Below are 19,677 nucleotides of genomic sequence, written 5' to 3'. Positions count from 1 at the left end.
GCCTGGCAGTAGCTGAGGCGAGCCTCCTGGTTGTCGGGCTCTCTGTGTTTAGTGTTGGAGAGATGTCTCAGGTGTTTCCTAGAAGTTTCACACTCCTGGTCACACCACTGTTCTTTTTTTCTTTTAGACGATTTCATATTTTGGTTTTTAATTGTTTTAATGTTTGATTTTAAAGCCAGTCTCTCAAATATTTCATTCAGTGTTTTGGTGGCTGAGTTTATTCCGTTTTGGTTTATTTGATAGTGTGAGGATTGATATCTGTCTAACATGTTTTCAATCTCATCACTATTCAGGGCTCTTGTGTAGTTCTCTGTGCTGGGCTCTGACCATCTCTAACTGGGTGGCAGGGAGACCAGTTTTGTGGGAAGTTTGGCTCTGACTTGTGGCTGCGCTGATCTTTTTAGGTAAAGTGTTATTTGGCTGTGGTCTGATAGTGGAGATTGTTGTCTGACTATAAACGCATTGTTGGCTTGTGGGTCCAGGTCAGTTATGGTGTAGTCCACCACACTGCTGCCCAGAGCCGAGCAGTATGTGAATCTCCCCAGAGAGTACCCCCTAGTCCTGCCATTGATGATATATAGACCCAGGCTTTTACATAGGCGCACTACCTGCTTCCTGCTCTTGTTTACCATGCTGTCGTGGCTGTGTCAGTGTGGAGGTGTGTGTGTGGCACAGCGGGGAGTCTCCGAACAGGTGTGTGTTCCCCTCTGTATTGATGTAGTCCATCTCTCTGCCAGTCCTGGCATTGAGATCGCCACACAGCAGTACAGAGCCCAGGGTCTGGAAGTGGCAGATTTCGTTTTGAAGCTCATGAAAGCCTTCCTCATTATAGTAGGGGGAGTCTGCGGGTGGCATATAAATTGCACATAGGTATATATCTGTGTTATTTTGTAGGGTGTCTTTTCTGATTTTCATCCACAGGTGTGTGTCTCCTCTCTGTACTGGGCATAGGGCTGCTCGGAGCTCCTCCCTGTACCACACGATAATCCCCCACGAGGCCCTGCCACACCTGACTTTGGGTTTTTTATAGGAGGGCACAATCAGCTCCCTGTATCCATTGTATCCATCCAGTGTATAGACATATCTGCACAGCACCAAGTCTCTACAAGAATGAAAACATCTGAACTATTTACAGTGTTGATCAGTTCAGGGCCTGTGCTCTTCATTCCAAAAGTTGAGGAGCGTAAACCCTGCATATTCCAACTGCTTATTTTAAAGGACATGTTAATATATTTTATTATACTTGTCTCTTCTACATAAGAAAGTTTAATTTGTGGTCTACAACTGATATTATATTACTATTAATAATTATATATGGATATACATAATAATCACACAAAGATTTTATCTTTGCATCAAAATATCAGAATAATTAAATCACATTTTTTCTTACTCTCCATCTCCACAACCATATATATGTGTGTTGAGGCTCAGTTAACTCAGCAGTGTGGTACAGATGACACTGAGGAGTTGCCTTATCTGGGCCAGCTGGGCAGCATCGGGCCTCCAGGCTCTGGAAGCCGCTGCTGCGTGGCTGTGTGGCTGTGCTGGTCCCCGGCTGTCCGCTCTGCTGTGCTGGACGGGCCCTCTGGGGATGGGGGGGTGGGGAATGGGGCCGCGGGGTCTCAGGGGCTGGGGCTGGGGTGGAGCCGGTGGCTGGGGATGTGGCCGGGGGCTGGGGGGTTTGCTCCTGGTCTCGAGGTGGGGGTGTGTGGGGTTTCGGCCCAGGGTTGTGTCCTTGAGGACCTTTGAGATGATCCTCACACCCGTCTTGTTGAGGTGGACGTGGTCATACAGGTGATGTGGCTGGATGTCTCAGTGGTGTGCCAGGTGGACGTTGGGGAGGAGGGCACATCTTCGGGACACTTCTGCGTTGATGGCCTGGATGATGTGCAGGGGCACGTCTGTGCGGGGCAGCAGTGTGGAGATGGAAATTTTGGCAGTTGGGAATTCCTCTGTGGCTTTCGTTGCTACCTGTCTCAGGGCTGAGGCCACATCGCCCCTGCGGGCACTCAGGTCGTTAGTGCCGGTGTGGATGAGGATGTGTTTGACTTGGCAAAGCCTCCTCTTGGAGAGCAGCTCCAGGGCTCTCTGTGCTGTGGAGCACCAAAGCTTTTTCACTTTTCGCCCAGGGAAGAGGCGCCTCTCAACCAGGAACTTCCCATTGGATTCGCTCAGAATGACCACCTCTGCGTTGACCTGCCACTCCGGGTTTGCGTCGGGAGTGGTGGGGGCAGCGGGTGTGTTTTGGGGGAGTGGCGTTTCAGGGGGTTGTGTATTAGTGGCAGGTCTGGTGATAGTGGGTGTGTCAGGAGTGGTGGGGAGTGTGGGTGGATCAGTGGGTGCGTCAGGGGTTGGAGGTGTTGTGGGGTCAGTGCAGTGCAGTCTCTGTGCTCCAGTGATGTGTAGCTCCTCTCTTAGCTCCTCCAGCTGGCTCTGCAGGCTCCTTAGCTGGCTGTGCTGGGGTGTCCTGGTCAGCTCCTCCCTCGCTCTGCGCAGCTCCGTCCTCAGGGTTTGGCTCTGCTCCTCCAGGTCTCTCACTGCTGCTCTCAGCTCATGGATCTCAGCCTTGTGCTGCATCTTTAGTCTGTGCATCTCATCCCGGAGCTGATCGCACAAGGAGGTCTGGGCCAGGGTGCTCAAGGTCTGCTCCCTGAACTCCGCAAACTCCAGCTCCAGCACTGATAGGCATTCCTTTAGTGTTTTAATGTTGCTGGAGAGTTTTGGGGAGACAGGGGGGCAGTCTGTGGGAGATGGGGCACTGTCTGGCTCCGTGTGGCTGGGGGCAGACTGCAGGGTGGCCGGCTCTGGCTCTTGTTTCTCTACCTCAGTCTGCTGCTTTGAGGTGTGGAAGCCGAGAGCTAATTGGTCCAGGCTGCTCTCGCTGCCCTGCACCATGATGGTCCCGTTGTGGTATACATTAAAAGTGAGCATCACACTGTCTGTGTCTTTCTCTACCAGCACTGAGATCTGCCTGCCTCTGCTAATGCCCCTCTTGTTGTTATTGGGGTATGTCTGGCACAGGGTTTTGTGAAAGGCGGTGTAGAACAGTAGATTGTTCTTGACCCTGTTTTCTCCTTTACCGGTGTAGTCTAGGATGAGGGTCTAAGGAGATGCTCTCATCACAGCTTGTTTGTAGTCCTTCTTAGCCTGTGCAGAGCGAATGTCTTCAGGGTATCGGATTTCAAAAGGCAGCTCTGCAGTCAGACTGCTGTTCGATAGATTTCTATCAGTCTCAGTGGCAGTTGGGCTCTCTCCTACTGTCACTCTATTCAAATCGGAGCTCTGCATTTTCATTGGCTGAGTCAACTACTGAGAATGCTTATTTATTTTATTAATACATATTTTTTTGTTTAATTATTTGTCTCTTACCTCCAATTCTTGTCTTCAGCTTTTCTTTTCTGAACTGTCTCTCTGCTTTCTTCTTTTTGTGTTTCTCTTAAAATTATTATTTTTTGAATACTTTTTCTTCTGAATTTCTATTCCATGTCTTCTGTGTATGTTTATAGTGCTATATATTCATTTGTAAATCACAAATTAAATCCGCTTATGTATAAAAACAAATGTTTTTTAGGAGCTCATATTCCTCTCTCTCTCTCTCTCTCTCTCTCTCTCTCTCTCTCTCTCTCTCTCTCTCTCTCTCCAATTCATTTCATTTGTATTGTCAAAGCAATTGGACATACATACACATACATACATATACACTCACCTAAAGGATTATTAGGAACACCTGTTCAATTTCTCATTAATGCAATTATCTAATCAACCAATCACATGGCAGTTGCTTCAATGCATTTAGGGGTGTGGTCCTGGTCAAGACAATCTCCTGAACTCCAAACTGAATGTCTGAATGGGAATGAAAGGTGATTTAAGCAATTTTGAGCGTGGCATGGTTGTTGGTGCCAGACGGGCCGTTCTGAGTATTTCACAATCTGCTCAGTTACTGGGATTTTCACGCACAACCATTTCTAGGGTTTACAAAGAATGGTGTGAAAAGGGAAAAACATCCAGTATGCGGCAGTCCTGTGGGCGAAAATGCCTTGTTGATGCTAGAGGTCAGAGGAGAATGGGCCGACTGATTCAAGCTGATAGAAGAGCAACTTTGACTGAAATAACCACTCGTTACAACCGAGGTATGCAGCAAAGCATTTGTGAAGCCACAACACGTACAACCTTGAGGCGGATGGGCTACAACAGCAGAAGACCCCACCGGGTACCACTCATCTCCACTACAAATAGGAAAAAGAGGTGAGACATTCAGATGGTAGAGTCAGAATTTGGCGTAAACAGAATGAGAACATGGATCCATCATGTCTTGTTACCACTGTGCAGGCTGGTGGTGGTGGTGTAATGGTGTGGGGGATGTCTTCTTGGCACACTTTAGGCCCCTTAGTGCCAATTGGGCATCGTTTAAATGCTACGGCCTACCTGAGCATTGTTTCTGACCATGTCCATCCCTTTTTGACCACCATGTACCCATCCTCTGATGGCTACTTCCAGCAGGATAATGCACCATGTCACAAAGGTCGAATCATTTCAAATTGGTTTCTTGAACATGACAATGAGTTCACTGTACTAAACTGGCCCCCACAGTCACCAGATCTCAACCCAATAGAGCATCTTTGGGATGTGGTGGAACGGGAGCTTCGTGCCCTGGATGTGCATCCCACAAATCTCCATCAACTGCAAGATGCTATCCTATCAATATGGGCCAACATTTCTAAAGAATGCTTTCAGCACCTTGTTGAAGCAATGCCACGTAGAATTAAAGCAGTTCTGAAGGCGAAAGGGGGTCAAACACAGTATTAGTATGGTGTTCCTAATAATCCTTTAGGTGAGTTCATCGTAGCTCTTAAAACTCTCTTTCTGTCTGGAGGAGATATAATTGAAGTATTGTACACGTACCCGGCTACTTTCAACACCCTTTCCTGCACTGATATTTTTCCCTCCATTTTCCTTTTTTTTTTTTTTTTTTTTCCTGGAAGTTCCGTCAATACCCGCCAGCCTTTAAGAGACATCATGCAGCCAGGCCTCTTGGCTTGTGGCCACACCGTCCTGAATGCGCCCAATCTCGTCAGATTTCGGAAGTTAAACGGGGCAGGGCCTGGTCAGTACTTGGATGGGAGACCTCCTAGAAATACCAGGTGCTGCAAGCTTTTTACGTCTCCTGGGTAACTTCATCGTAGCTCTTAATACTCTCTTTCTGTCTCCAGGAGATATAATTGAAGAAGTGTACACGTACCCGGCTACTTTCAACACCCTTTCCTGCACTGATATTTTTCCCTCCTTTTTTCTTTTTTTTTTTTTTTTTTCTTGCTGGAAATTCCGTCAATACCCGCCAGCCTTTAAGAGACATCATGCAGCCAGACATCTCCTCTTGCGGCCACACCGTCCTGAACGTGCCCGATCTTGTCAGATCTCGGAAGCTAAACGGGGCAGGACCTGGTCAGTACTTAAATGTGAGACATCCAGGAAATACCAGGTGCTGCCAGCTTTTTACGTCTCCTGGGGAACTTCATCGTAGCTCTTTATACTCTCTTTCTGTCTGGAGAAGATATAATTGAAGAATTGTACACGTACCCGGCTACTTTCAACACCCTTTGCTGCACTGGTATTTTTCCCTCCTTTTTTCTTTTTTTTTTTTTTTTTTCTTGGTGGAAATTCCGTCAATACCCGCCAGCCTTTAAGAGACATCATGCAGCCAGACATCTCCTCTTGCGGCCACACCGTCCTGAACGTGCCCGATCTTGTCAGATCTCGGAAGCTAAACGGGGCAGGACCTGGTCAGTACTTAAATGTGAGACCTCCAGGAAATACCAGGTGCTGCCAGCTTTTTACGTCTCCTGGGGAACTTCATCGTAGCTCTTTATACTCTCTTTCTGTCTGGAGAAGATATAATTGAAGAATTGTACACGTACCCGGCTACTTTCAACACCCTTTGCTGCACTGGTATTTTTCCCTCTATTTTTCTTTTTTTTTTTTGCTGCCAGTTCCGTCAATACCCGCCAGCCTTTAAGAGACATCATGCAGCCAGGCCTCTCGGCTTGCGGCCACACCATCCTGAACGCGCCCGATCTCGTCAGATCTCGGAAGCTAAACGGGGCAGGACCTGGTCAGTACATGAATGTGAGACCTCCTGGAAATACCTCGTGCTGCAAGCTTTTACGTCTCCTGGGTAACTTTATCGTAGCTCTTAATACTCTCTATCTGTCTGGAGGAGATATAATTGAAGTATTGTACACGTACCCAGCTACTGTCAACACCCTTTGCTGCACTGATATTTTTCCATCCATTTTTTTTTTTTTTTTTTTTTTTTTTTTTTTTTTTGCTTGAAGTTCTGTCAATACCCGCCAACCTTTAAGAGACATCATGCAGCCAGGCCTTTCGGCTTGTGGCCACACCGTCCTGAATGCGCCCGATCTCGTCAGATCTCGGAAGCTAAACGGAGCAGGGCCTGGTCAGTACTTGGATGGGAGACCTCCTAGAAATACCAGGTGCTGCAAGCTTTTTACGTCTCCTGGGTAACTTCATCGTAGCTCTTAATACTCTCTTTCTGTCTCCAGGAGATATAATTGAAGAATTGTACACGTACCCGGCTACTATCAACACCCTTTCCTGCACTGATATTTTTCCCTCCATTTTTCATTTTTTTTTTTTTTTTTTTTGCTGGCAGTTCCGTCAATACCCGCCAGCCTTTAAGAGACATCATGCAGCCAGGCATCTTGGCTTACGGCCACACCATCCTGAACGCGCCCGATCTCGTCAGATCTCGGAAGCTAAACGGGGCAGGACCTGGTCAGTACATGAAAGTGAGACCTCCTGGAAATACCTAGTGCTGCAAGCTTTTACGTCTCCTGGGTAACTTTATCGTAGCTCTTAATACTCTCTATCTGTCTGGAGGAGATATAATTGAAGTATAGTACACGTACCCAGCTACTGTCAACACCCTTTGCTGCACTGATATTTTTCCATCCATTTTTTTTTTTTTTTTTTTTTTTTGCTGGAAGTTCCGTCAATACCCGCCAACCTTTAAGAGACATCATGCAGCCAGGCCTCTTGGCTTGCGGCCACACCATCCTGAACGCGCCCGATCTCGTCAGATCTCGGAAACTAAACGGGGCAGGGCCTGGTCAGTACTTGGATGGGAGACCTCCTAGAAATACCTGGTGCTGCAAGCCTTTTACGTCTCCTGGGTAACTTCATCGTAGCTCTTAATACTCTCTTTCTGTCTCCAGGAGATATAATTGAAGAATTGTACACGTACCCGGCTACTTTCAACACCCTTTCCTGCACTGATATGTTTCCCTCCATTTTTCTATTTTTTTTTTTTTTTTTTTTGCTGGAAATTCCGTCAATACCCGCCAGCCTTTAAGAGACATCATGCAGCCAGGCCTCTTGGCTTGCGGCCACACCGTCCTGAACGCGCCCGATCTCGTCAGATCTCGGAACCTAAACGGGGCAGGGCCTGGTCAGTACTTGGATGGGAGACCTCCTAGAAATACCAGGTGCTGCAAGCTTTTTACGTCTCCTGGGTAACTTCATCGTAGCTCTTAATACTCTCTTTCTGTCTCCAGGAGATGTAATTGAAGAATTGTACACGTACCCGGCTACTTTCAACACCCTTTGCTGCACTGGTATATTTCCCTCTATTTTTCTTTTTTTTTTTTGCTGGCAGTTCCGTCAATACCCGCCAGCCTTTAAGAGACATCATGCAGCCAGGCATCTCGGCTTACGGCCACACCATCCTGAACGCGCCCGATCTCGTCAGATCTCGGAAGCTAAACGGGGCAGGACCTGGTCAGTACATGAAAGTGAGACCTCCTGGAAATACCTAGTGCTGCAAGCTTTTACGTCTCCTGGGTAACTTTATCGTAGCTCTTAATACTCTCTCTCTGTCTGGAGGAGATATAATTGAAGTATTGTACACGTATCCAGCTACTGTCAACACCCTTTGCTGCACTGATTTTTTTCCATCCATTTTTCTTTTTCTTTTTTTCTTTTTTTTTTTTGCTGGAAGTTCTGTCAATACCCGCCAACCTTTAAGAGACATCATGCAGCCAGGCCTTTCAGCTTGTGGCCACACCGTCCTGAATGCGCCCGATCTCGTCAGATCTCGGAAGCTAAACGGGGCAGGGCCTGGTCAGTACTTGGATGGGAGACCTCCTAGAAATACCAGGTGCTGCAAGCCTTTTACGTCTCCTGGGTAACTTCATCGTAGCTCTTAATACTCTCTTTCTGTCTCCAGGAGATATAATTGAAGAATTGTACACGTACCCGGCTACTTTCAACACCCTTTCCTGCACTGATATTTTTCCCTCCATTTTTCTAATTTTTTTTTTTTTTTTTTTGCTGGAAATTCCGTCAATACCCGCCAGCCTTTAAGAGACATCATGCAGCCAGGCCTTTGGCTTGCGGCCACACCGTCCTGAACGCGCCCGATCTCGTCAGATCTCGGAAGCTAAACGGGGCAGGGCCTGGTCAGTATTTGGATGGGAGACCTCCTGGAAATACCTAGTGCTGCAAGCTTTTACGTCTCCTGGGTAACTTTATCGTAGCTCTTAATACTCTCTCTCTGTCTGGAGGAGATATAATTGAAGTATTGTACACGTATCCAGCTACTGTCAACACCCTTTGCTGCACTGATTTTTTTCCATCCATTTTTCTTTTTTCTTTTTTTCTTTTTTTTTTTTGCTGGAAGTTCTGTCAATACCCGCCAACCTTTAAGAGACATCATGCAGCCAGGCCTTTCAGCTTGTGGCCACACCGTCCTGAATGCGCCCGATCTCGTCAGATCTCGGAAGCTAAACGGGGCAGGGCCTGGTCAGTATTTGGATGGGAGACCTCCTAGAAATACCAGGTGCTGCAAGCTTTTTACGTCTCCTGGGTAACTTCATCGTAGCTCTTAATACTCTCTTTCTGTCTCCAGGAGATATAATTGAAGAATTGTACACGTACCCGGCTACTTTCAACACCCTTTGCTGCACTGGTATATTTCCCTCTATTTTTCTTTTTTTTTTTGCTGGCAGTTCCGTCAATACCCGCCAGCCTTTAAGAGACATCATGCAGCCAGACATCTCGGCTTGCGGCCACACAATCCTGAAAGCGCCCGATCTCGTCAGACCTCGGAAGCTAAACGAGGCAGGGCCTGGTCAGTACTTGGATGGGAGACCTCCTAGAAATACCAGGTGCTGCAAGCTTTTTACGTCTCCTGGGTAACTTCATCGTAGCTCTTAATACTCTCTTTCTGTCTCCAGGAGATATAATTGAAGAATTGTACACGTACCCGGCTACTTTCAACACCCTTTGCTGCACTGGTATATTTCCCTCTATTTTTCTTTTTTTTTTTTCGCTGGCAGTTCCGTCAATACCCGCCAGCCTTTAAGAGACATCATGCAGCCAGGCATCTCGGCTTGCGGCCACACCATCCTGAACGCGCCCGATCTCGTCACATCTCGGAAGCTAAACGGGGCAGGACCTGGTCAGTACATGAAAGTGAGACCTCCTGGAAATACCTAGTGCTGCAAGCTTTTACGTCTCCTGGGTAACTTTATCGTAGCTCTTAATACTCTCTTTCTGTCTCCAGGAGATATAATTGAAGAATTGTACACGTACCCGGCTACTTTCAACACCCTTTCCTGCACTGATATTTTTCCCTCCATTTTTCTATTTTTTTTTTTTTTTTTTTTGCTGGAAATTCCGTCAATACCCGCCAGCCTTTAAGAGACATCATGCAGCCAGGCCTCTTGGCTTGCGGCCACACCGTCCTGAACGCGCCCGATCTCGTCAGATCTCGGAAGCTAAACGGGGCAGGGCCTGGTCAGTACTTGGATGGGAGACCTCCTAGAAATACCAGGTGCTGCAAGCTTTTTACGTCTCCTGGGTAACTTCATCGTAGCTCTTAATACTCTCTTTCTGTCTCCAGGAGATGTAATTGAAGAATTGTACACGTACCCGGCTACTTTCAACACCCTTTGCTGCACTGGTATATTTCCCTCTATTTTTCTTTTTTTTTTTTGCTGGCAGTTCCGTCAATACCCGCCAGCCTTTAAGAGACATCATGCAGCCAGGCATCTTGGCTTACGGCCACACCATCCTGAACGCGCCCGATCTCGTCAGATCTCGGAAGCTAAACGGGGCAGGACCTGGTCAGTACATGAAAGTGAGACCTCCTGGAAATACCTAGTGCTGCAAGCTTTTACGTCTCCTGGGTAACTTTATCGTAGCTCTTAATACTCTCTATCTGTCTGGAGGAGATATAATTGAAGTATAGTACACGTACCCAGCTACTGTCAACACCCTTTGCTGCACTGATATTTTTCCATCCATTTTTTTTTTTTTTTTTTTTTTTGCTGGAAGTTCCGTCAATACCCGCCAACCTTTAAGAGACATCATGCAGCCAGGCCTCTTGGCTTGCGGCCACACCATCCTGAACGCGCCCGATCTCGTCAGATCTCGGAAGCTAAACGGGGCAGGGCCTGGTCAGTACTTGGATGGGAGACCTCCTAGAAATACCTGGTGCTGCAAGCCTTTTACGTCTCCTGGGTAACTTCATCGTAGCTCTTAATACTCTCTTTCTGTCTCCAGGAGATATAATTGAAGAATTGTACACGTACCCGGCTACTTTCAACACCCTTTCCTGCACTGATATTTTTCCCTCCATTTTTCTATTTTTTTTTTTTTTTTTTTTGCTGGAAATTCCGTCAATAACCGCCAGCCTTTAAGAGACATCATGCAGCCAGGCCTCTTGGCTTGCGGCCACACCGTCCTGAACGCGCCCGATCTCGTCAGATCTCGGAAGCTAAACGGGGCAGGGCCTGGTCAGTACTTGGATGGGAGACCTCCTAGAAATACCAGGTGCTGCAAGCTTTTTACGTCTCCTGGGTAACTTCATCGTAGCTCTTAATACTCTCTTTCTGTCTCCAGGAGATGTAATTGAAGAATTGTACACGTACCCGGCTACTTTCAACACCCTTTGCTGCACTGGTATATTTCCCTCTATTTTTCTTTTTTTTTTTTTGCTGGCAGTTCCGTCAATACCCGCCAGCCTTTAAGAGACATCATGCAGCCAGGCATCTCGGCTTACGGCCACACCATCCTGAACGCGCCCGATCTCGTCAGATCTCGGAAGCTAAACGGGGCAGGACCTGGTCAGTACATGAAAGTGAGACCTCCTGGAAATACCTAGTGCTGCAAGCTTTTACGTCTCCTGGGTAACTTTATCGTAGCTCTTAATACTCTCTCTCTGTCTGGAGGAGATATAATTGAAGTATTGTACACGTATCCAGCTACTGTCAACACCCTTTGCTGCACTGATTTTTTTCCATCCATTTTTCTTTTTCTTTTTTTCTTTTTTTTTTTTGCTGGAAGTTCTGTCAATACCCGCCAACCTTTAAGAGACATCATGCAGCCAGGCCTTTCAGCTTGTGGCCACACCGTCCTGAATGCGCCCGATCTCGTCAGATCTCGGAAGCTAAACGGGGCAGGGCCTGGTCAGTACTTGGATGGGAGACCTCCTAGAAATACCAGGTGCTGCAAGCCTTTTACGTCTCCTGGGTAACTTCATCGTAGCTCTTAATACTCTCTTTCTGTCTCCAGGAGATATAATTGAAGAATTGTACACGTACCCGGCTACTTTCAACACCCTTTCCTGCACTGATATTTTTCCCTCCATTTTTCTATTTTTTTTTTTTTTTTTTTTGCTGGAAATTCCGTCAATACCCGCCAGCCTTTAAGAGACATCATGCAGCCAGGCCTTTTGGCTTGCGGCCACACCGTCCTGAACGCGCCCGATCTCCTCTGATCTCGGAAGCTAAACGGGGCAGGGCCTGGTCAGTATTTGGATGGGAGACCTCCTGGAAATACCTAGTGCTGCAAGCTTTTACGTCTCCTGGGTAACTTTATCGTAGCTCTTAATACTCTCTCTCTGTCTGGAGGAGATATAATTGAAGTATTGTACACGTATCCAGCTACTGTCAACACCCTTTGCTGCACTGATTTTTTTCCATCCATTTTTCTTTTTTCTTTTTTTCTTTTTTTTTTTTGCTGGAAGTTCTGTCAATACCCGCCAACCTTTAAGAGACATCATGCAGCCAGGCCTTTCAGCTTGTGGCCACACCGTCCTGAATGCGCCCGATCTCGTCAGATCTCGGAAGCTAAACGGGGCAGGGCCTGGTCAGTATTTGGATGGGAGACCTCCTAGAAATACCAGGTGCTGCAAGCTTTTTACGTCTCCTGGGTAACTTCATCGTAGCTCTTAATACTCTCTTTCTGTCTCCAGGAGATATAATTGAAGAATTGTACACGTACCCGGCTACTTTCAACACCCTTTGCTGCACTGGTATATTTCCCTCTATTTTTCTTTTTTTTTTTGCTGGCAGTTCCGTCAATACCCGCCAGCCTTTAAGAGACATCATGCAGCCAGACATCTCGGCTTGCGGCCACACAATCCTGAAAGCGCCCGATCTCGTCAGACCTCGGAAGCTAAATGAGGCAGGGCCTGGTCAGTACTTGGATGGGAGACCTCCTAGAAATACCAGGTGCTGCAAGCTTTTTACGTCTCCTGGGTAACTTCATCGTAGCTCTTAATACTCTCTTTCTGTCTCCAGGAGATATAATTGAAGAATTGTACACGTACCCGGCTACTTTCAACACCCTTTGCTGCACTGGTATATTTCCCTCTATTTTTCTTTTTTTTTTTGCTGGCAGTTCCGTCAATACCCGCCAGCCTTTAAGAGACATCATGCAGCCAGACATCTCGGCTTGCGGCCACACAATCCTGAATGCGCCCGATCTCGTCAGATCTCGGAAGCTAATCGGGGCAGGACCTGGTCAGTACATGAATGTGAGACCTCCTGGAAATACCTGGTGCTGCAAGCTTTTACGTCTCCTGGGTAACTTTATCGTAGCTCTTAATACTCTCTATCTGTCTGGAGGAGATATAATTGAAGTATTGTACACGTACCCAGCTACTGTCAACACCCTTTGCTGCACTGATATTTTTCCATCCATTTTTCTTTTTTCTTTTTTCTTTTTTTGCTGGAAATTCTGTCAATACCCGCTAGCCTTTAAGAGACATCATGCAGCCAGACATCTCGGCTTGCCGGCCACACCGTCCTGAACGCGCCCGATCTTGTCAGATCTCGGAAGCTAAACGGGGCAGGACCTGGTCAGTACTTAAATGTGAGACCTCCTGGAAATACCAGGTGCTGCCAGCTTTTTACGTCTCCTGGGGAACTTCATCGTAGCTCTTAATACTCTCTTTCTGTCTGGAGAAGATATAATTGAAGAATTGTAAACGTACCCGGCTACTTTCAACACCCTTTGCTGCACTGGTATATTTCCCTCTATTTTTCTTTTTTTTTTTTGCTGGCAGTTCCGTCAATACCCGCCAGCCTTTAAGAGACATCATGCAGCCAGGCATCTTGGCTTGCGGCCACACCATCCTGAACGCGCCCGATCTCATCAGATCTCGGAAGCTAAACGGGGCAGGACCTGGTCAGTACATGAAAGTGAGACCTCCTGGAAATACCTAGTGCTGCAAGCTTTTACGTCTCCTGGGTAACTTTATCGTAGCTCTTAATACTCTCTCTCTGTCTGGAGGAGATATAATTGAAGTATTGTACACGTACCCAGCTACTGTCAACACCCTTTGCTGCACTGATATTTTTCCATCCATTTTTCTTTTTTTTTTTTTTTTTTTGCTGGAAGTTCCGTCAATACCCGCCAACCTTTAAGAGACATCATGCAGCCAGGCCTCTCGGCTTGCGGCCACACCGTCCTGAATGCGCCCGATCTCGTCAGATCTCGGAAGCTAAACGGGGCAGGGCCTGGTCAGTACTTGGATGGGAGACCTCCTAGAAATACCAGGTGCTGCAAGCCTTTTACGTCTCCTGCGTAACTTCATCGTAGCTCTTAATACTCTCTTTCTGTCTCCAGGAGATATAATTGAAGAATTGTACACGTACTAGGCTACTTTCAACACCCTTTGCTGCACTGATATTTTTCCCTCCATTTTTCTTTTTATTTTATTTTTTTGCTGGAAGTTCCGTCAATATCCGCCAGCCTTTAAGAGACATCATGCAGCCAGGCCTCTTGGCTTGTAGTCACACTGTCCTGAATGCGCCCGATCATATCAGATTTCGGAAGCTGAACGGGGCAGGGCCTGGTCAATACTTGGATGTGTGACCTCCTGGAAATACCAGGTGCTGCAAGCTTTTTACGTCTCCTGGGTAACTTCATCGTAGCTCTTAATACTCTCTTTCTGTCTCCAGGAGATATAATTGAAGAATTGTACACGTACCCGGCTAATTTCAACACCCTTTGCTGCACTGGTATATTTCCCTCTATTTTTCTTTTTTTTTTTGCTGGCAGTTCCGTCAATACCCGCCAGCCTTTAAGAGACATCATGCAGCCAGGCGTCTCGGATTGCGGCCACACCATCCTGAACGCGCCCGATCTCGTCAGATCTCGAAAGCTAAACGGGGCAGGACCTGGTCAGTACTTGGATGGGAGACCTCCTAGAAATACCAGGTGCTGCAAGCTTTTTATGTCTCCTGGGTAACTTCATCGTAGCTCTTAATACTCTCTTTCAGTCTGGAGGAGATATAATTGAAGAATTGTACAAGTACCCGGCTACTTTCAACAGCCTTTGCTGCACTGGTATTTTTCCCTCTATTTTTCTTTTTATTTTTGCTGGCAGTTCCGTCAATACCCGCCAGCCTTTAAGAGACATCATGCAGCCAGGCCTCTCGGCTTGCGGCCACACCGTCCTGAACGCGCCCGATCTCGTCAGATCTCGGAATTTAAACGGGGCAGGGCCTGGTCAGTACTTTTATAGGTGACCTTCTGGAAATACGAGGTGCTGCAAACTTTTTACGTCTCCTGGGTAACTTCATCGTAGCTCTTAATTCTCTCTTTCTGTCTGGAGGAGATATAATTGAAGAGTTGTACACGTACCCGGCTACTTTCAACAGCCTTTGCTGCACTGATATTTTTCCCTCCATTTCTCTTTTTTTTTTTTGCTGGCTGTTCCGTCAATACCCGCCAGCCTTTAAGAGACATCATGCAGCCAGGCATCTTGGCTTGCGGCCACACCATCCTGAACGCGCCCGATCTCGTCAGATCTCGGAAGCCAAACGGGGCAGGGCCTGGTCAGTACTTGGATGGGTGTCCTCCTGGAAATACCAGGTGCTGCAAGCTTTTTACGTCTCCTGGGTAACTTCATCGTAGCTCTTAATACTCTCTTTCAGTCTGGAGGAGATATAATTGAAGAATTGTACATGTACCTGGCTACTTTCAACACCCTTTGCTGCACTGATATTTTTACCACCATTTCTCTTTTTTTTTATTTGCTGGATGTTCCGTCACAACCCGCCAACCATTAAGAGACATCATGCAGCCAGGCCTCTCGGCTTGCAGCCACACCGTCCTGAACGCCCCCGATCTCATCAGATCTTGGAATTTAAACGGGGCAGGGCCTGGTCAGTACTTGGATGGGTGACCTCCTGGAAATGCCAGGTGCTGCAAGCTTTTTACGTCTCCTGGGTAACTTCATCGTAGCTCTTAATACTCTCTTTCTGTCTGGAGGAGATATAATTGAAGAATTGTACACGTACCCGGCTACTTTCAAAACCCATTACTGCACTGATATTTTTCCCTCCATTTTTCTTTTTCTTTATTTATTTTTTTTTTTTTTGCTGGAAGTTCCGTCAATACCCGTCAGCCTTTAAGAGACATCATGCAGCCAGGCCTCTTGGCTTGCGGCCACATTGTCCTGAACGCGCCCTATCTCGTCAGATCTCGGAAGCTAAACGGGGCAGGGCCTGATCAGTACTTGGATGGGAGACCTCCAGGAAATACCTGGTGCTGCAAGCTTTTAACGTCTCCTGGGTATCTTCATCGTAGCTCTTAATTCTCTCTTTCTGTCTGGAGGAGATATAATTGAAGTATTGTACACGTACCCGTCTACTTTCAACACCCTTTGCTGCACTGATATTTTTCCCTCCATTTTTCTTTTTCTTTTTATTTTTTTATTTTTTTTTGCTGGAAGTTCCGTCAATACCCGCCAGCCTTTAAGAGACATCATGCAGCAAGGCCTCTTGGCTTGCGGCCACACCGTCCTGAACGCGCCCGATCTCGTCAGATCTCGGAATTTAAACGGGGCAGGGCCTGGTCAGTACTTTTATGGGTGACCTTCTGGAAATACGAGGTGTTGCAAACTTTTTACGTCTCCTGGGTATCTTCATCGTAGCTCTTAATTCTCTCTTTCTGTCTGGAGGAGATATAATTGAAGAATTGTACACGTACCAGGCAACTTTCAACACCCTTTGCTGCACTGATATTGTTGCCTCCGTTTTTCTTTTTTTTTTTTTTTTGCTGGAAATTCCGTCAATACCCGCCAGCCTTTAAGAGACATCATGCAGCCAGGCATCTCGGCTTGCGGCCACACCATCCTGAACACGCCCGATCTCGTCAGATCTCGGAAGCTAAACGGGGCAGGACCTGGTCAGTACTTGAATGTGAGACCTCCTGGAAATACCTGGTGCTGCAAGCTTTTACGTCTCCTGGGTAACTTTATCGTAGCTCTTAATACTCTCTTTCAGTCTGGAGGAGATATAATTGAAGAATTGTACACGTACCCGGCTACTTTCAACACCATTTCCTGCACTGATATTTTTCCCTCCATTTTTCTATTTTTTTTTTTTTTTTTTATGCTGGAAATTCCGTCAATACCCGCCAGCCTTTAAGAGACATCATGCAGCCAGGCGTCTCGGCTTGTGGCCACACCGTCCTGAACGCGCCCGATCTCGTCAGATCTCGGAAACTAAACGGGGCAGGACCTGGTCAGTACTTGGATGGGAGACCTCCTGGAAGTACCAGGTGCTGCAAGCTTTTTACGTCACCTGGGGAACTTCGTCGTAGCTTTTAATACTCTCTTTCTGTCTGGAGGAGATTAATTGAAGAATTGTACACGTACCCGGCTACTTTCAACACCCTTTCCTGCACTGATATTTTTCCCTCCATTTTTCCTTTTTCTTTTTTTTTTTTGCTGGAAGTTCCGTCAATACCCTCCAGCCTTTAAGAGACATCATGCAGCCAGGCATCTCGGCTTGCGGCCACACCATCCTGAACGCGCCCGATCTCGTCACATCTCGGAAGCTAAACGGGGCAGGACCTGGTCAGTACATGAAAGTGAGACCTCCTGGAAATACCTAGTGCTGCAAGCTTTTACGTCTCCTGGGTAACTTTATCGTAGCTCTCAATACTCTCTCTCTGTCTGGAGGAGATATAATTGAAGTATTGTACACGTATCCAGCTACTGTCAACACCCTTTGCTGCACTGATATTTTTCCATCCATTTTTCTTTTTTCTTTTTTTCTATTATTTTTTTGCTGGAAGTTCCGTCAATACCCGCCAACCTTTAAGAGACATCATGCAGCCAGGCCTTTCGGCTTGTGGCCACACCGTCCTGAATGCGCCCGATCTCGTCAGATCTCGGAAGCTAAACGGGGCAGGGCCTTGTCAGTACTTGGATGGGAGACCTCCTAGAAATACCAGGTGCTGCAAGCTTTTTACGTCTCCTGGGTAACTTCATCGTAGCTCTTAATACTCTCTTTCTGTCTCCAGGAGATATAATTGAAGAATTGTACACGTACCCGGCTACTTTCAACACCCTTTGCTGCACTGGTATATTTCCCTCTATTTTTCTTTTTTTTTTTGCTGGAAGTTCCGTCAATACCCGCCAACCTTTAAGAGACATCATGCAGCCAGGCCTCTTGGCTTGCGGCCACACCGTCCTGAATGCGCCCGATCTCGTCAGATCTCGGAAGCTAAACAGGGCAGGGCCTGGTCAGTACTTGGATGGGAGACCTCCTAGAAATACCAGGTGCTGCAAGCTTTTTACGTCTCCTGGGTAACTTCATCGTAGCTCTTAATACTCTCTTTCTGTCTCCAGGAGATATAATTGAAGAATTGTACACGTACCCGGCTACTTTCAACACCCTTTGCTGCACTGGTATATTTCCCTCTATTTTTCTTTTTTTTTTTTTAGTGGCAGTTCCGTCAATACCCGCCAGCCTTTAAGAGACATCATGCAGCCAGGCATCTCGGCTTGCGGCCACACCATCCTGAACGCGCCCGATCTCGTCAGATCTCGGAAGCTAAACGGGGCAGGACCTGGTCAGTACATGAAAGTGAGACCTCCTGGAAATACCTAGTGCTGCAAGATTTTACGTCTCCTGGGTAACTTTATCGTAGCTCTCAATACTCTCTCTCTGTCTGGAGGAGATATAATTGAAGTATTGTACACGTATCCAGCTACTGTCAACACCCTTTGCTGCACTGATATTTTTCCATCCATTTTTCTTTTTTCTTTTTTTCTTTTTTTTTTTTGCTGGAAGTTCCGTCAATACCCGCCAACCTTTAAGAGACATCATGCAGCCAGGCCTTTCGGCTTGTGGCCACACCGTCCTGAATGCGCCCGATCTCGTCAGATCTCGGAAGCTAAACGGGGCAGGGCCTTGTCAGTACTTGGATGGGAGACCTCCTAGAAATACCAGGTGCTGCAAGCTTTTTACGTCTCCTGGGTAACTTCATCGTAGCTCTTAATACTCTCTTTCTGTCTCCAGGAGATATAATTGAAGAATTGTACACGTACCCGGCTACTTTCAACACCCTTTGCTGCACTGGTATATTTCCCTCTATTTTTCTTTTTTTTTTTGCTGGAAGTTCCGTCAATACCCGCCAACCTTTAAGAGACATCATGCAGCCAGGCCTCTTGGCTTGCGGCCACACCGTCCTGAATGCGCCCGATCTCGTCAGATCTCGGAAGCTAAACAGGGCAGGGCCTGGTCAGTACTTGGATGGGAGACCTCCTAGAAATACCAGGTGCTGCAAGCTTTTTACGTCTCCTGGGTAACTTCATCGTAGCTCTTAATACTCTCTTTCTGTCTCCAGGAGATATAATTGAAGAATTGTACACGTACCCGGCTACTTTCAACACCCTTTGCTGCACTGGTATATTTCCCTCTATTTTTCTTTTTTTTTTTTTAGTGGCAGTTCCGTCAATACCCGCCAGCCTTTAAGAGACATCATGCAGCCAGGCATCTCGGCTTGCGGCCACACCATCCTGAACGCGCCCGATCTCGTCAGATCTCGGAAGCTAAACGGGGCAGGACCTGGTCAGTACATGAAAGTGAGACCTCCTGGAAATACCTAGTGCTGCAAGATTTTACGTCTCCTGGGTAACTTTATCGTAGCTCTCAATACTCTCTCTCTGTCTGGAGGAGATATAATTGAAGTATTGTACACGTATCCAGCTACTGTCAACACCCTTTGCTGCACTGATATTTTTCCATCCATTTTTCTTTTTTCTTTTTTTCTTTTTTTTTTTTGCTGGAAGTTCCGTCAATACCCGCCAACCTTTAAGAGACATCATGCAGCCAGGCCTTTCGGCTTGTGGCCACACCGTCCTGAATGCGCCCGATCTCGTCAGATCTCGGAAGCTAAACGGGGCAGGGCCTTGTCAGTACTTGGATGGGAGACCTCCTAGAAATACCAGGTGCTGCAAGCTTTTTACGTCTCCTGGGTAACTTCATCGTAGCTCTTAATACTCTCTTTCTGTCTCCAGGAGATATAATTGAAGAATTGTACACGTACCCGGCTACTTTCAACACCCTT

The 19,677-nt window shown here is 46.9% G+C and overlaps 16 non-coding genes and 28 pseudogenes across 16 annotated transcripts; all 44 read left to right on the top strand.

Moving 5' to 3' along the window:
- Positions 1 to 5,037: 5,037 nt before the first annotated feature.
- On the top strand, positions 5,038 to 5,156 carry LOC136728536 (uncharacterized; annotated as a pseudogene).
- A 219-nt stretch (positions 5,157 to 5,375) lies between these two features.
- LOC136728184 (uncharacterized) lies at positions 5,376 to 5,494 on the top strand (annotated as a pseudogene).
- A 219-nt stretch (positions 5,495 to 5,713) lies between these two features.
- On the top strand, positions 5,714 to 5,832 carry LOC136728059 (uncharacterized; annotated as a pseudogene).
- Positions 5,833 to 6,042: 210 nt separating this feature from the next.
- On the top strand, positions 6,043 to 6,161 carry LOC136727843 (uncharacterized; annotated as a pseudogene).
- Positions 6,162 to 6,387: 226 nt separating this feature from the next.
- On the top strand, positions 6,388 to 6,506 carry LOC136728354 (5S ribosomal RNA). The gene has a single exon (XR_010808707.1). It is a non-coding gene; the product is annotated as a 5S ribosomal RNA (ribosomal RNA).
- A 219-nt stretch (positions 6,507 to 6,725) lies between these two features.
- On the top strand, positions 6,726 to 6,844 carry LOC136728085 (uncharacterized; annotated as a pseudogene).
- A 215-nt stretch (positions 6,845 to 7,059) lies between these two features.
- Positions 7,060 to 7,178, top strand: LOC136728306 (5S ribosomal RNA). The gene has a single exon (XR_010808663.1). It is a non-coding gene; the product is annotated as a 5S ribosomal RNA (ribosomal RNA).
- A 220-nt stretch (positions 7,179 to 7,398) lies between these two features.
- LOC136728366 (5S ribosomal RNA) lies at positions 7,399 to 7,517 on the top strand. The gene has a single exon (XR_010808718.1). It is a non-coding gene; the product is annotated as a 5S ribosomal RNA (ribosomal RNA).
- A 210-nt stretch (positions 7,518 to 7,727) lies between these two features.
- LOC136728084 (uncharacterized) lies at positions 7,728 to 7,846 on the top strand (annotated as a pseudogene).
- Positions 7,847 to 8,069: 223 nt separating this feature from the next.
- Positions 8,070 to 8,188, top strand: LOC136727966 (5S ribosomal RNA). The gene has a single exon (XR_010808556.1). It is a non-coding gene; the product is annotated as a 5S ribosomal RNA (ribosomal RNA).
- Positions 8,189 to 8,407: 219 nt separating this feature from the next.
- On the top strand, positions 8,408 to 8,526 carry LOC136727856 (5S ribosomal RNA). The gene has a single exon (XR_010808546.1). It is a non-coding gene; the product is annotated as a 5S ribosomal RNA (ribosomal RNA).
- Positions 8,527 to 8,750: 224 nt separating this feature from the next.
- Positions 8,751 to 8,869, top strand: LOC136728494 (5S ribosomal RNA). Its single transcript, XR_010808755.1, has one exon. It is a non-coding gene; the product is annotated as a 5S ribosomal RNA (ribosomal RNA).
- Positions 8,870 to 9,078: 209 nt separating this feature from the next.
- On the top strand, positions 9,079 to 9,197 carry LOC136728537 (uncharacterized; annotated as a pseudogene).
- Positions 9,198 to 9,408: 211 nt separating this feature from the next.
- Positions 9,409 to 9,527, top strand: LOC136728174 (uncharacterized; annotated as a pseudogene).
- Positions 9,528 to 9,746: 219 nt separating this feature from the next.
- LOC136727844 (5S ribosomal RNA) lies at positions 9,747 to 9,865 on the top strand. The gene has a single exon (XR_010808545.1). It is a non-coding gene; the product is annotated as a 5S ribosomal RNA (ribosomal RNA).
- Positions 9,866 to 10,075: 210 nt separating this feature from the next.
- On the top strand, positions 10,076 to 10,194 carry LOC136728083 (uncharacterized; annotated as a pseudogene).
- Positions 10,195 to 10,408: 214 nt separating this feature from the next.
- LOC136728518 (5S ribosomal RNA) lies at positions 10,409 to 10,527 on the top strand. The gene has a single exon (XR_010808757.1). It is a non-coding gene; the product is annotated as a 5S ribosomal RNA (ribosomal RNA).
- Positions 10,528 to 10,747: 220 nt separating this feature from the next.
- On the top strand, positions 10,748 to 10,866 carry LOC136727832 (5S ribosomal RNA). Its single transcript, XR_010808544.1, has one exon. It is a non-coding gene; the product is annotated as a 5S ribosomal RNA (ribosomal RNA).
- A 211-nt stretch (positions 10,867 to 11,077) lies between these two features.
- LOC136728082 (uncharacterized) lies at positions 11,078 to 11,196 on the top strand (annotated as a pseudogene).
- Positions 11,197 to 11,419: 223 nt separating this feature from the next.
- Positions 11,420 to 11,538, top strand: LOC136727954 (5S ribosomal RNA). Its single transcript, XR_010808555.1, has one exon. It is a non-coding gene; the product is annotated as a 5S ribosomal RNA (ribosomal RNA).
- A 220-nt stretch (positions 11,539 to 11,758) lies between these two features.
- LOC136728276 (5S ribosomal RNA) lies at positions 11,759 to 11,877 on the top strand. Its single transcript, XR_010808637.1, has one exon. It is a non-coding gene; the product is annotated as a 5S ribosomal RNA (ribosomal RNA).
- A 224-nt stretch (positions 11,878 to 12,101) lies between these two features.
- LOC136728482 (5S ribosomal RNA) lies at positions 12,102 to 12,220 on the top strand. Its single transcript, XR_010808754.1, has one exon. It is a non-coding gene; the product is annotated as a 5S ribosomal RNA (ribosomal RNA).
- A 209-nt stretch (positions 12,221 to 12,429) lies between these two features.
- LOC136728649 (uncharacterized) lies at positions 12,430 to 12,548 on the top strand (annotated as a pseudogene).
- Positions 12,549 to 12,757: 209 nt separating this feature from the next.
- On the top strand, positions 12,758 to 12,876 carry LOC136727891 (uncharacterized; annotated as a pseudogene).
- Positions 12,877 to 13,094: 218 nt separating this feature from the next.
- On the top strand, positions 13,095 to 13,214 carry LOC136728020 (uncharacterized; annotated as a pseudogene).
- Positions 13,215 to 13,424: 210 nt separating this feature from the next.
- LOC136727867 (uncharacterized) lies at positions 13,425 to 13,543 on the top strand (annotated as a pseudogene).
- A 216-nt stretch (positions 13,544 to 13,759) lies between these two features.
- On the top strand, positions 13,760 to 13,878 carry LOC136728360 (5S ribosomal RNA). Its single transcript, XR_010808712.1, has one exon. It is a non-coding gene; the product is annotated as a 5S ribosomal RNA (ribosomal RNA).
- Positions 13,879 to 14,094: 216 nt separating this feature from the next.
- Positions 14,095 to 14,213, top strand: LOC136728093 (uncharacterized; annotated as a pseudogene).
- A 209-nt stretch (positions 14,214 to 14,422) lies between these two features.
- On the top strand, positions 14,423 to 14,541 carry LOC136728501 (uncharacterized; annotated as a pseudogene).
- A 209-nt stretch (positions 14,542 to 14,750) lies between these two features.
- On the top strand, positions 14,751 to 14,869 carry LOC136727883 (uncharacterized; annotated as a pseudogene).
- Positions 14,870 to 15,079: 210 nt separating this feature from the next.
- Positions 15,080 to 15,198, top strand: LOC136728052 (5S ribosomal RNA). The gene has a single exon (XR_010808564.1). It is a non-coding gene; the product is annotated as a 5S ribosomal RNA (ribosomal RNA).
- Positions 15,199 to 15,409: 211 nt separating this feature from the next.
- LOC136728409 (uncharacterized) lies at positions 15,410 to 15,528 on the top strand (annotated as a pseudogene).
- A 226-nt stretch (positions 15,529 to 15,754) lies between these two features.
- On the top strand, positions 15,755 to 15,873 carry LOC136728681 (uncharacterized; annotated as a pseudogene).
- A 227-nt stretch (positions 15,874 to 16,100) lies between these two features.
- Positions 16,101 to 16,219, top strand: LOC136727787 (uncharacterized; annotated as a pseudogene).
- Positions 16,220 to 16,433: 214 nt separating this feature from the next.
- LOC136728496 (uncharacterized) lies at positions 16,434 to 16,552 on the top strand (annotated as a pseudogene).
- A 219-nt stretch (positions 16,553 to 16,771) lies between these two features.
- LOC136728465 (uncharacterized) lies at positions 16,772 to 16,890 on the top strand (annotated as a pseudogene).
- A 216-nt stretch (positions 16,891 to 17,106) lies between these two features.
- On the top strand, positions 17,107 to 17,225 carry LOC136728173 (uncharacterized; annotated as a pseudogene).
- Positions 17,226 to 17,449: 224 nt separating this feature from the next.
- Positions 17,450 to 17,568, top strand: LOC136728436 (uncharacterized; annotated as a pseudogene).
- Positions 17,569 to 17,777: 209 nt separating this feature from the next.
- On the top strand, positions 17,778 to 17,896 carry LOC136728273 (5S ribosomal RNA). The gene has a single exon (XR_010808634.1). It is a non-coding gene; the product is annotated as a 5S ribosomal RNA (ribosomal RNA).
- Positions 17,897 to 18,107: 211 nt separating this feature from the next.
- Positions 18,108 to 18,226, top strand: LOC136728037 (uncharacterized; annotated as a pseudogene).
- Positions 18,227 to 18,450: 224 nt separating this feature from the next.
- On the top strand, positions 18,451 to 18,569 carry LOC136728435 (uncharacterized; annotated as a pseudogene).
- A 209-nt stretch (positions 18,570 to 18,778) lies between these two features.
- On the top strand, positions 18,779 to 18,897 carry LOC136728261 (5S ribosomal RNA). The gene has a single exon (XR_010808623.1). It is a non-coding gene; the product is annotated as a 5S ribosomal RNA (ribosomal RNA).
- A 211-nt stretch (positions 18,898 to 19,108) lies between these two features.
- LOC136728036 (uncharacterized) lies at positions 19,109 to 19,227 on the top strand (annotated as a pseudogene).
- A 224-nt stretch (positions 19,228 to 19,451) lies between these two features.
- LOC136728434 (uncharacterized) lies at positions 19,452 to 19,570 on the top strand (annotated as a pseudogene).
- Positions 19,571 to 19,677: the final 107 nt, after the last annotated feature.

The sequence above is a fragment of the Amia ocellicauda genome, unplaced genomic scaffold, assembly GCF_036373705.1.
Source record: "Amia ocellicauda isolate fAmiCal2 unplaced genomic scaffold, fAmiCal2.hap1 HAP1_SCAFFOLD_29, whole genome shotgun sequence".
In the NCBI taxonomy this organism is placed as follows: Eukaryota; Metazoa; Chordata; class Actinopteri; order Amiiformes; family Amiidae; genus Amia; species Amia ocellicauda.
Note: the sequence above shows the minus strand (reverse complement) of the source record. Positions and strands in the feature narration are given on the sequence as shown.